Source organism: Salmo salar, unplaced genomic scaffold (assembly GCF_905237065.1).
Source record: "Salmo salar unplaced genomic scaffold, Ssal_v3.1, whole genome shotgun sequence".
NCBI lineage: Eukaryota > Metazoa > Chordata > Actinopteri > Salmoniformes > Salmonidae > Salmo > Salmo salar.
This window is the reverse complement of record NW_025548034.1, coordinates 67942-80374: the sequence shown is the minus strand read 5'-3', so window position 1 is coordinate 80374 and position 12433 is coordinate 67942.

Here is a 12433-nt window from a genome sequence, read left to right as displayed (position 1 = left end):
CCCAGTAACTAGAATATGCATATACTTATTATATATGGATAGAAAACACTCTAAAGTTTCTAAAACTGTTTGAATGGTGTCTGTGAGTATAACAGAACTCATTTGGCAGGCAAAACCCTGAGACATTTTCTGACAGGAAGTGGATACCTGATGTGTTGTATTGACTTTAAACCTATCCCATTGAAAAACACAGGGGCTTAGGAATATTTTGGCACTTCCTATTGCTTCCACTAGATGTCACCAGCCTTTACAAAGTGTTTTGAGTCTTCTGGAGGGAGATCTGACCGAAGAAGAGCCATGGAACGATGATGTCCCATTAGACACCTGGCGCGCGAGTTCATGTTGGGTACCCTCGTTCCAATACGTTATAAAAGAGTATGCATTCGTCCACCTTGAATATTATTCATGTTCTGGTTAAAAAGGCCCTAATGATTTATGCTATACAACGTTTGACATGTTTGAACGAACGGAAATATATTTTTCCCCCTCGTTCATGACGAGAAGTCCGGCTGGCTTGCATCATGTGCTAACGAGACGGAGATTTTTGGACATAAATGATGAGCTTTTTTGAACAAAACTACATTCGTTATGGACCTGTGATACCTGGAAGTGACATCTGATGAAGAGAATCAAAGGTAATGGATTATTTACATAGTATTTTCGATTTTAGATCTCCCCAACATGACGTCTAGTCTGTATCGCAACGCGTATTTTCCTGGGCGCAGTGCTCAGATTATTGCAAAGTGTGATTTCCCAGTAAGGTTATTTTTAAATCTGGCAAGTTGATTGAGTTCAAGAGATGTAAATCTATAATTCTTTAAATGACAATATAATATTTTACCAATGTTTTCTAATTTTAATTATTTAATTTGTGACGCTGACTTGACTGCCGGTTATTGGAGGGAAACGATTTCCTCAACATCAATGCCATAGTAAAACGCTGTTTTTGGATATAAATATGAACTTGATAGAACTAAAAATGCATGCATTGTCTAACATAATGTCCTAGGAGTGTCATCTGATGGAGATTGTAAAAGGTTAGTGCATCATTTTAGCTGGTTTTATGGTTTTGGTGACCCTGTCTTTGACTTGACAAAACATTACACACAACTCTTGTAAATGTACTGTCCTAACATACTCTAAATTTATGCTTTCGCCGTAAAAACCTTTTTGAAATCGTAAAACGTGGTTAGATTAAGGAGATGTTTATCTTTCAAATGGTGTAAAATAGTTGTATTTTTGAAAAATTTGAATTTTGACATTTATTTGGATTCAAATTTGCCGCTCTTGAAATGCACCTGCTGTTTATGGAGTGCACCACGGGTGGCACGCTAGCGTCCCACCTAGCCCCAAGAGGTTAAACTGGTCGATAAACATTGGGCAAGCTAATGCGCTTAGATCTAAAGGATAACTGATCTAGAGTATATTAGTGGGGAGGGGAGTCGAGATCTAACAGGGCGCAAAAATTGGTCTGACTATTCTATGGAAGGTGGAAGCACACACACATAGATTGTGAGAAGTGAAAAGCACATACACAGAGATCGTGTGCATAGAGTGTGAGCACCCACACAGAGAGGAGTGATAAACACATAGATTGTGATACACATAGAAGGTTTAACCTGTTAGGGCTAGGGGGCAGTATTGACACGGCTGGATAAAAAACGTACCCGATTTAATCTGTTTAGTACTCCTGCCCAGAAACTAGAATATGCATATAATTATTGGCTTTGGATAGAAAACACTCCAAAGTTTCTAAAACTGTTTGAATGATGTCTGTGAGTATAACAGAACTCAAATGGCAGGTCAAAACCTGAGAGATTCCTTTACAGGAAGTGGCCTGTCTGACCATTTATTGTCTTTCTTTGACATCTCATTCAATTACAAAGGATCTCTGCGGTAACGTGACACTTCCCACGGCTCCAATAGGCTCTCAGAGCCCGGGAAAAACCTGAATGTCGTCATTCCAGCCCCAGGCTGAAACACATTATCGCCTTTCTCAAGTGGCCGATCAAGGGACTGTGGGCTTAGGCGCGTGCACTGGCCGCCCCCGTCTTTGTGATTTTTCCTCTGTTTCCCGAAAAGGAGATTCCCGCTAACCACACTGTCCGATTTCAAAACGGCTTTACAGCGAAAGCAAAACATTAGATTATGTCAGCAGAGTACCAAGCCAGAAATAATCAGACACCCATTTTACAAGCTAGCATATAATGTCACAAAACCCAGAAGACAGCTAAATGCAGCACTAACCTTTGATGATCTTCATCAGATGACACACCTAGGACATTATGTTATACAATACATGCATGTTTTGTTCAATCAAGTTCATATTTATATCAAAAAACAGCTTTTTACATTAGCATGTGACGTTCAGAACTAGCATACCCCCGCAAACTTCCGGGAATTTGCTAACAATTTACTAAATTTACTCACGATAAACGTTCACAAAAAGCATAACAATTATTTTAAGAATTATAGATACAGAACTCCTCTATGCACTCGATATGTCCGATTTTAAAATAGCTTTTGGTGAAAGCACATTTTGCAATATTCTAAGTACATAGCCCAGCCATCACGGGCTAGCTATTTAGACACCCGGCAAGTTTAGCCTTCACCAAAATCAGATTTACTATTATAAAAGTTTGATTACCTTTTGTTGTCTTCGTCAGAATGCACTCCCAGGACTGCTACTTCAATAACAAATGTTGGTTTGGTCCAAAATAATCCATCGTTATATCCAAATAGCGGCGTTTTGTTCGTGCGTTCAAGACACTATCTGAAATGGTAAATCAGGGTCGCTCGCATGGCGCAATTCGTGAAAAAAAAAATCTAAATATTCCATTACCGTACTTCGAAGCATGTCAACCGCTGTTTAAAATCTATTTTTATGCAATTTATCTCGTAAAAAAGCGATAATATACCGACCGGGAATCTCCTTTTCGGCAATCAGAGGAAAAAACACAAAGACGGGGGCGGCCAGGGCACGCGCCTAAGCCCACAGTCCCTTGATCGGCCACTTGAGAAAGGCGATAATGTGTTTCAGCCTGGGGCTGGGATGACAACATTCAGGTTTTTCCCGGGCTCTGAGCGCCCATGGAAGACGTAGGAAGTGTCACGTTAGAGCAGAGATCCTTTGTAAAAGATAGAGATGGCAAAGAAGTTCAAGAAATGGTCAGACAGGCCACTTCCTGTAAAGAAATCTCTCAGGTTTTGACCTGCCATTTGAGTCCTGTTATACTCACAGACACCATTCAAACAGTTTTAGAAACTTTGGAGTGTTTTCTATCCAAAGTCAATAATTATATGCATATTCTAGTTACTGGGCAGGAGTAGTAACCAGATTAAATCGGGTACGTTTTTTATCCAGCCGTGAAAATACTGTCCCCTAGCCATAACAGGTTAAAAGAGGAAGTAAACATAGACAAAGCTAAATTAAAATTGTCAGTCTAGAGCACCAGTGAAAGGGATTTCGAAATGGGAGAAGTTAGGAGCAATTTATATAAGGACGGTATTTGGTATCATGATAAGTTACCAATACTACCTAAGTCATTGTTTAGAGATGCGGCAAGATTGACACATGGGCAGAGCCATGTGTCAACAGGGGGATAGTAGTGCAGGTTCGGAAACACTTTGTGGCCTATTGGATAAGGAACTACTTAAAAAAACATTTTTTATAATAGATAAGTATATTAAATGGGAAGAAACGGTCCCAACGTACTGGGTGGACACGATTAGGGTAGTTGGTTTACTAGGATCTATCTCTTTAAATAATCGATTACATTTTAGCTGATCAGGTAAACCATATAGAATGCCAGAGTTAGGGAGGCCAGAACAGGTAGACATAGAAGTTGAAGATATACTAACAGAACACATGGTTAACCAAACCCGTATGTCCGAGACTTTGTGTCCAACAGGTGAATTACAGGAGAAGATGATTCACTCAATCCAACCAGGAGACTGGGTGTGGATCCAGTCCCTGAGGAGAAAAGAACTGGAAGCAGCCACGGTGGGAGGGCCCATACCAAGTGTTCCTGGTAATAGCCTTCGCGGTGAGAATAGCTGAAAGAGCTACCTGGGTTCATATCACACATTGCGGGAGGGTAAGACACACTGACACTGTCGAACAATCACAGAGTCAGGAGAAGAACCGAATACCAACAAGGTTCGGGGGTTACCTCTCTAACGAAGATTCCCTAACCCGCCCGATCCTCACTGTGTGCATTCATAGAAGTGAAAGCGTGGATTGGCCTCTAGCCAGTGATATATTCTCCGGGAGGGGGTGGGGCTTTACAGGGGTACTGGTCAGTCTGAGCTGTCTGATTGTAGGAGCCATATTCCTAATACACCATGAACCACTCGAGAAGTCAGAAAGTAGTAACTTGACCCATAGTGTAGAAGATGAGGAGTTTTTATGGCCTAGGTACAAAAGGTCACTCGATCTGGATAAAAAGGAAGTGAGAGTAGAGTTAGGGAAGGATGTCTCAATAGAGTTCTATGCAGACCAAATGGGGTCCCTAACCTCCTGGCAGTCTAGGACTCGGACTTCATGGGGAAGATATCTGTGTAGATCCCGGTGTAGCTCATGGAATCAGGTCATAGCTCACACAGAGAGAGAAGGCTATGTCAATCCACACACCCAATATAGAAACAGATGGAGTATAGTGAAGGCCAGGGTTTTTGACTGCAATCCAGAGCAAGGGAAGTATTGCTTGAAGATAGGAATGACCATTAAAAGCATAAAGAAAGAGGATTTAGGGTTATGGTATGTTGGCCTTGACCAGACCATTGTCGACACTGCGGTACCATTCCGAGTAGTAGAGGTTAGGACAGGAGATAGTTCTACCGCCAGCCAGAATACCAGTAGTACCCCTGATAAAACGGACATTACCCGTGTAGTCATCCAGAGCCAAGGACCGGTGAGGATAGTTCAGACGAAAGATCTTAAAACCTCTTACATCTAGACGTTCCGCTAGCGGAACACCTGCTCCAATATCCAATGATAGGCGTGGCGCGAATTACAAATTCCTCAAAAATACAAAAACTTCAATTTTTCAAACATATGACTATTTCACAGCATTTTAAAGACAAGACTCTCGTTAATCTAACCACACTGTCCGATTTCAAAAAGGCTTTACAGCGAAAGCAAAACATTAGATTATGTCAGCAGAGTACCAAGCCAGAAATAATCAGACACCCATTTTTCATGCTAGCATATAATGTCACAAAAACCCAGAAGACAGCTAAATGCAGCACTAACCTTTGATGATCTTCATCAGATGACACACCTAGGACATTATGTTATACAATACATGAATGTTTTGTTCAATCAAGTTCATATTTATATCAAAAAACAGCTTTTTACATTAGCATGTGACGTTCAGAACTAGCATACCCCCCGCAAACTTCCGGGAAATTTACTAACAATTTACTAAATTACTCACGATAAACGTTCACAAAAAGCATAACAATTATTTTAAGAATTATAGATACAGAACTCCTCTATGTACTCGATATGTCCGATTTTAAAATAGCTTTTTGGTGAAAGCACATTTTGCAATATTCTAAGTACATAGCCCAGCCATCACGGGCTAGCTATTTAGACAACCGAGCTAAGATCCTCACTCTTCAATAAACAGAGACAAGAAGAACGACACCTTGTCAGACAGGCCACTTCCTGCATGAAATCTTCTCAGGTTTTTGCCTGCCATATGAGTTCTGTTATACTCACAGACACCATTCAAACAGTTTAAGAAACGTTAGGGTGTTTTCTATCCAAAGCCAGTAATTATATGCATATTCTAGTTACTGGGCAGGAGTAGTAACCAGATTAAATCGGGTACGTTTTTATCCAGCCGTGAAAATACTGCCCCTAGCCATAACAGGTTAACCTGTTAGGGCTAGGGGGGCAGTATTGACACGGCTGGATAAAAAAACATACCCGATTTAAGGAAGTGATTGAGGTGGAGACTTGGTTTGGGGATTCCAACCTATGGCTGGAATGGATTCAGTATACAGCTAGATCAGTAGCTAAAGAAGAAGGTTATGCCCCCCCGAGAGGGGGAACCTGATCCTAGATCATAATGAATCAGATTACAAGGAGAGGGGGACCTGATCCTAGATCAGAATGAATCAGATTACATGGAGAGGGGGGGACCTGATCCTGGATCATAATGAATCAGATTACATGGAGGGGTGGACCTAATCCTAGATCAAAATGAATCAGATTACATGGAGAGGGGGGACCTGATCCTAGATCATAATGCATCAGATTACATGGAGAGGGGGGACATGATCCTAGATTATAATGAATCAGATTAAATGGAGAGGGGGGCCTGATCCTATATCATAATGAATCAGATTACATGGAGAGGGGGAACCTGATCCTATGTCATAATGAATCAGATTACATGGAGAGGGGAGGACCTAATCCTAGATCATAATGAATCAGATTACATGGAGAGGGGGGACCTGATCCTAGATCATAATGAATCAGATTACATGGAGAGGGGGGACCTGATCTTAGATCATAATGAATCAGATTACATTGAGAGGGGGGACCTGATCCTAGATCATAATGAATTAGATTACATGGAGAGGGGGGACCTGATCCTGGATTATAATGAATCAGATTACATGGAGAGTGGGGACCTGATCCTAGATCATAATGAATCAGATTACATGGAGAGGAGGGACCAGATCTTAGATCATAATGAATCAGATTACATGGAGAGGGGGGACCTGATCCTAGATTATGATGAATTAGATTACATGGAGAGGGGGTACCTGATCCTAGATCATAATGAATCAGATTACATGGAGAGGGGGGGACCTGATCCTAGAACATAATGAATCAGATTACATGGATAGGGAGGACCTGATCCTAGATCATAATGAATCAGATTACATGGAGAGGAGGGGACCTGATCCTAGATCATAATGAATCAGATTACATGGAGAGGAGGGGACCTGATCCTAGATCATAATGAATCAGATTACATGGAGAGGGGGGACCTGATCCTAGATCATAATGAATCAGATTACATGGAGAGGGGGGGACCTGATCCTAGATCATAATGAATCAGATTACATGGAGAGGAGGGACCTGATCCTAGATCGTAATGAATCAGATTACATGGAGAGCCGGATATATACACTGCTCAAAAAAATAAAGGGAACACTTAAACAACACAATGTAACTCCAAGTCAATCACACTTCTGTGAAATCAAACTGTCCACTTAGGAAGCAACACTGATTGACAATACATTTCACATGCTGTTGTGCAAATGGAATAGACAACAGGTGGAAATTATAGGCAATTAGCAAGACACCCCCAATAAAGGAGTGGTTCTACAGGTGGGGACCACAGACCACTTCTCAGTTCCTATGCTTCCTGGCTGATGTTTTGGTCACTTTTGAATGCTGGCGGTGCTTTCACTCTAGTGGTAGCATGAGATGGAGTCTACAACCCACACAAGTGGCTCAGGTAGTGCAGCTCATCCAGGATGGCACATCAATGCGAGCTGTGGCAAGAAGGTTTGCTGTGTCTGTCAGCATAGTGTCCAGAGCATGGAGGCGCTACCAGGAGACAGGCCAGTACATGAGGAGACGTGGAGGAGACCGTAGGAGGGCAACAACCCAGCAGCAGGACCGCTACCTCTGCCTTTGTGCAAGGAGGAGCAGGAGAAGCACTGCCAGAGCCCTGCAAAATGACCTCCAGCAGGCCACAAATGTGCATGTGTCTGCTCAAACGGTCAGAAACAGACTCCATGAGGGTGGTATGAGGGCCCGACGTCCACAGGTGGGGGTTGTGCTTACAGCCCAACACCATGCAGGACGTTTGGCATTTGCCAGAGAACCCCAAGATTGGCAAATTCGCCACTGGCGCCCTGTGCTCTTCACAGATGAAAGCAGGTTCACACTGAGCACGTGACAGACGTGACAGAGTCTGGAGACGCCGTGAAGAACGTTCTGCTGCCTGCAACATCCTCCAGCATGACCGGTTTGGCGGTGGGTCAGTCATGGTGTGGGGTGGCATTTCTTTGGGGGGCCGCACAGCCCTCCATGTGCTCGCCAGAGGTAGCCTGACTGCCATTAGGTACCGGGATGAGATCCTCAGACCCCTTGTGAGACCATATGCTGGTGCGGTTGGCCCTGGGTTCCTCCTAATGCAAGACAATGCTAGACCTCATGTGGCTGGAGTGTGTCAGCAGTTCCTGCAAGAGGAAGGCATTGATGCTATGGACTGGCCCGCCCGTTCCCCAGACCTGAATCCAATTGAGCACATCTGGGACGTCATGTCTCGCTCCATCCACCAACGCCACGTTGCACCACAGACTGTCCAGGAGTTGGCGGATGCTTTAGTCCAGGTCTGGGAGGAGATCCCTCAGGAGACCATCCGCCACCTCATCAGGAGCATGCCCAGGCGTTGTAGGGAGGTCATACAGGCACGTGGAGGCCACACACACTACTGAGCCTCATTTTGACTTGTTTTAAGGACATTACATCAAAGTTGGATCAGCCTGTAGTGTGGTTTTCCACTTTAATTTTGAGTGTGACTCCAAATCCAGACCTCCATGGGTTGATACATTGGATTTCCATTGATTATTTTTGTGTGATTTTGTTGTCAGCACATTCAACTATGTAAAGAAAAAAGTATTTCATAAGATTATTTCTTTCATTAAGATCTAGGATGTGTTGTTTAAGTGTTCCCTTTATTTTTTGAGCAGTATATAATATACCCTACTATTTTTTAATATTTAATATGCCATAAACTATTGTTTTTTTTAAGTTTCATTAATTCATTGTAATTAACTTAATCATTATGACACACCCCTCTCTATTATCATTGGTTGCACTAATTGCACTGTTCGTCTACATAACCTGGTTCAAGTATTGATGACATCACCCTGAAGAAGGCACAGTGATGCTGAAACGTTGGTAAATACCCAATAAATTACTGGGAGTTTATATATGAAGTGTGGGATTCTCTTTATTTTTATAGTTTATAACTCTTATGTATGTGCCACCTTTTTGTGTTTTTCAGGCAGCCTGGGAAAGAACTGAAAAAACTCACTAAAGAGTCAAGACAGAGACACCAGAAAGACCCAAGAAGACTTGGACGCAGCATCTGAGGACAGAGAGGGATGTTCAGAACTCACTCAGTCTGGTAAGTTGGTGAGGGTAGACTTGGAGGCTGCTTACCTGACATGGAGGAAGTCCCCCCCCCCCCCATTATGTTGGAACATCATGTTTATTTGTTTGAATCTTGTCTTTGTTTGTGATCAGGTTAGAAGAGAATGACTCCTCAACCCAAGAGGCCCTGGAGCAGCTGTGATCAGGTTAGAAGAGAATGACTCCTCAACCCAAGAGGCCCTGGAGCAGCTGTGATCAGATTAGAAGAGAATGACTCCTCAACCCAAGAGGCCCTGGAGCAGCTGTGATCTGGTTAGAAGAGAATGACTCCTCAACCCAAGAGGCCCTGGAGCAGCTGTGATCAGGTTAGAAGAGAATGACTCCTCAACCCAAGAGGTCCTGGAGCAGCAGTGATCAGGTTAGAAGAGAATGACTCCTCAACCCAAGAGGCCCTGGAGCAGCTGTGATCAGGTTAGAAGAGAATGACTCCTCAACCCAAGAGGCCCTGGAGCAGCTGTGATCAGGTTAGAAGAGAATGACTCCTCAACCCAGGAGGCCCTGGAGCAGCTGTGATCAGGTTAGAAGAGAATGACTCCTCAACCCAAGAGGCCCTGGAGCAGCTGTGATCAGGTTAGAAGAGAATGACTCCTCAACCCAAGAGGCCCTGGAGCAGCTGTGAGAGAGCATCAGTGTGGAAGCATTTGGGGAAATTTAAAGAAGGTTTCCTGGAAAAGAGGATTGACAGTTACGTAAAGGGTCAGAGCCACTGAGTGGACAAAATATTAAGGATACCTTCCTAATATTGAGTTACGCCTGGTCAGTTTGTCATGGAAAGAAAGGTGTCCTTAATGTTTTGTGTAAATTACATAATAATTATACATTTATGGATTGTTTTATGTAGCCTATTGTTTTCTCTTTATTCAACCTGCCATCTACCCACCTGGGGACTGAGGGTTATGAGAGAACCCCCACATCACTAGCTTCTCTTTATTCAACCTGCCATCTACCCACCTGGGGACTGAGGGTTATGAGAGAACCCCCACATCACTAGCTTCTCTTTATTCAACCTGCCATCTACCCACCTGGGGACTGAGGGTTATGAGAGAACCCCCACATCACTAGCTTCTCTTTATTCAACCTGCCATCTACCCACCTGGGGACTGAGGGTTTTGAGAGAACCCCCACATCACTAGCTTGCAGGTTCTGCAGCCTTGTAAAGATAGGGAGGGGACGACTGGGAGGCAGGTTGGCATTTATTGTCATGAATTACATTTTACATTTACATTTTAGTCATATAGCAGACACTCTTATCCAGAGCAACTTACAGTAGTGAATGCATACATTTCATACATTTTTTTTTTTTGTACTGGCCCCCACCTCTGGCGTTGCACACACCATGCTCTACCAACTGAGCCACAGGGAAGACTTGCCCTGGAGGTAGGTTGCCATTTATTGTCATGAATCTTGCCCTGGAGGCAGGTTGGCATTTATTGTCATGAATCTTGCCCTGGAGGCAGGTTGGCATTTATTGTCATGAATCTTGCCATGGAGGCAGTTCAGCAAAGTATTCCCTAGCTGACACAGGCACAAAGTAATACAATCCGATTTTAATCCTAACCTCAACCCTAACCACACTGCTAATCCTTCCCTTAAATTAAGACCTTAAAACAACATTTTCCACAGCCAATTCTGACTTTGCAGCTGACATATCTAGAGGAAATCTCACAGTTCTGCCTCCAGGTCAAGATTCATGACAAACGTCAACATGAGACTGGGAGAAGCAATGTAAAATCAATAACTAAATTGTTTTCACAATTAACATGCTTTTTCTTGTTTCAAGTATGTTTTATTATGAAAAGTACAATATATCCATATATACTTGTACAACTATGGAGCGTATGTCCACATAATTGTACAATTAGTTTTTCCAACATAAAAGACAAGAAATGATCACATTGGTATTTTAACAGTGTTATTGTAAGAGTTTAAATGTTTAAACAGAGGATACATCTAAAACAGGATAAAACAAGTGCAGTATGTTGTGAGAATGTTACTTTAACGTCGACTCATAACGTCACACTATAACTTCATGGGAGTCTTGTGGAAAGACTGCATGTTGTTTTGGGTGGATTGAGTGACGTCTTCATCAACATTTTGCAGAATATTCCGGTAATATTTTCACCTCTTGTCGGCTGCAGACATTCATAAGGAGTTCCAGTAGTTTATTTGCCATTTGCAGGTATTAAAAGTAATACATACATTGTAATTCCTTGTTGGAGCTCTCTCACATACAGGACAGTACATACCAGAGGAGGCTGCTGAGGGGAGGACGGCTCATAATAATGTCTGGAACAGAGTGAATGAAATGGAACACATGGAAACCACGTGTTTGATACCATTCCACTTATTCCACTCCAGCCATTACAAGCCTGTCCTCCCTAAATAAGGTCCCACCAACCTCCTGTGGTACAAACACAAACAGTAAAATATATCATAATAAATGCAAAGTGGTAAAAGATCAGAAAATATTACAAGCCTGTCACGTGTGAGTGTCCAGTGTGTGTTTGTCCATTGTGTGTGTCCAGTGTGTGTGTTTGTATGTGTGTGTCCAGAGTGTGTGTGTGTATCCAGTGTGTGTGTGTGTGTGTGTGTGTGTGTGTGTGTGTATCCAGTGTGTGTGTATCCAGTGTGTGTGTGTATCCAGTGTGTGTGTGTGTGTGTGTGTGTGTGTATCCAGTGTGTGTGTGTGTATCCAGTGTGTGTGTGTATCCAGTGTGTGTGTTTGTGTGTGTGTGTGTGTGTGTATCCAGTGTGTGTGTCAAGCGTGTGTGTGTCAAGCGTGTGTGTGTCAAGCGTGTGTGTGTGTGTGTCAAGCATGTGTGAGTGTGTGTCAAGCATGTGTGTGTCCAGTGTGTTTGTCCAGTTTGAGTGGGTGGCCAGCGTGTGTGTGTGTGCCTAGTGTGTGTGTCTGTGTCCTGTGTGTGTGTGTTCCAGTGTGTGTGTGTGTGTCCAGTGTGTGTATGTCCAGAGTGTGTGTTTGTTCAGTATGAGTTCAGCGTGTGTGTGTGTGTGTGTGTGTCCAGTGTCTGTGTTCAGTGTGTGTGTTGAGTGTGTGTGTGTGTTGAGTGTGTGTGTCCAGTGTGTTTGTGTGTCCAGTGTGTGTGTGTGTGTGTATCCAGTATGTGTGTGTGTGAGTCTAGTGTGTCTAGTGTGTGTCCAGTGTGTGTGTGTCCAGTGTGTGTGTGTCCATGTCCATTTTGTTTCCAGTGTGTGTGTGTCCAGTGTGTTTGTAAGTGTGTGTGT